Source organism: Phalaenopsis equestris, unplaced genomic scaffold, assembly GCF_001263595.1.
Source record: "Phalaenopsis equestris unplaced genomic scaffold, ASM126359v1 Scaffold000002, whole genome shotgun sequence".
NCBI lineage: Eukaryota > Viridiplantae > Streptophyta > Magnoliopsida > Asparagales > Orchidaceae > Phalaenopsis > Phalaenopsis equestris.
The window spans coordinates 49,649,872-49,650,271 of record NW_018164444.1 but is presented as its reverse complement, the minus strand read 5'-3'; positions in this window follow the sequence as shown (position 1 = coordinate 49,650,271).

Here is a 400-nt window from a genome sequence, read left to right as displayed (position 1 = left end):
AACTTAAAAATGATTTTTAAGGCTTAAAAATAGAATTTTCACAAAAATAATTCTAGAAAAATAAATAAACATCAGAAAAATATAAAATAAATTTTTCTGAGTTCTCTGACTTCAGAAAGATTTTCCAAAAATATAAAACATATTTTTCAACATGTAAAATATTTTATTTTTATTAAAGTCCCCAAAACTTCAATTAATTCTAATAAATCACAGAAACTTAAAAAAATTATGAAATTTTGGCCAAAGGACTTTCTGTTCTAGGGCTAGCCCACATAAAAATCTCAAGTGATTAAAAGTTGTCTTGATCATCTTTTGAAATTTTCTTTAAAAATGCATATTTTTGAATAAAAATAATTATATGAATTAAATTAAATTGTGGAAATTCACATTATCTCCTCTG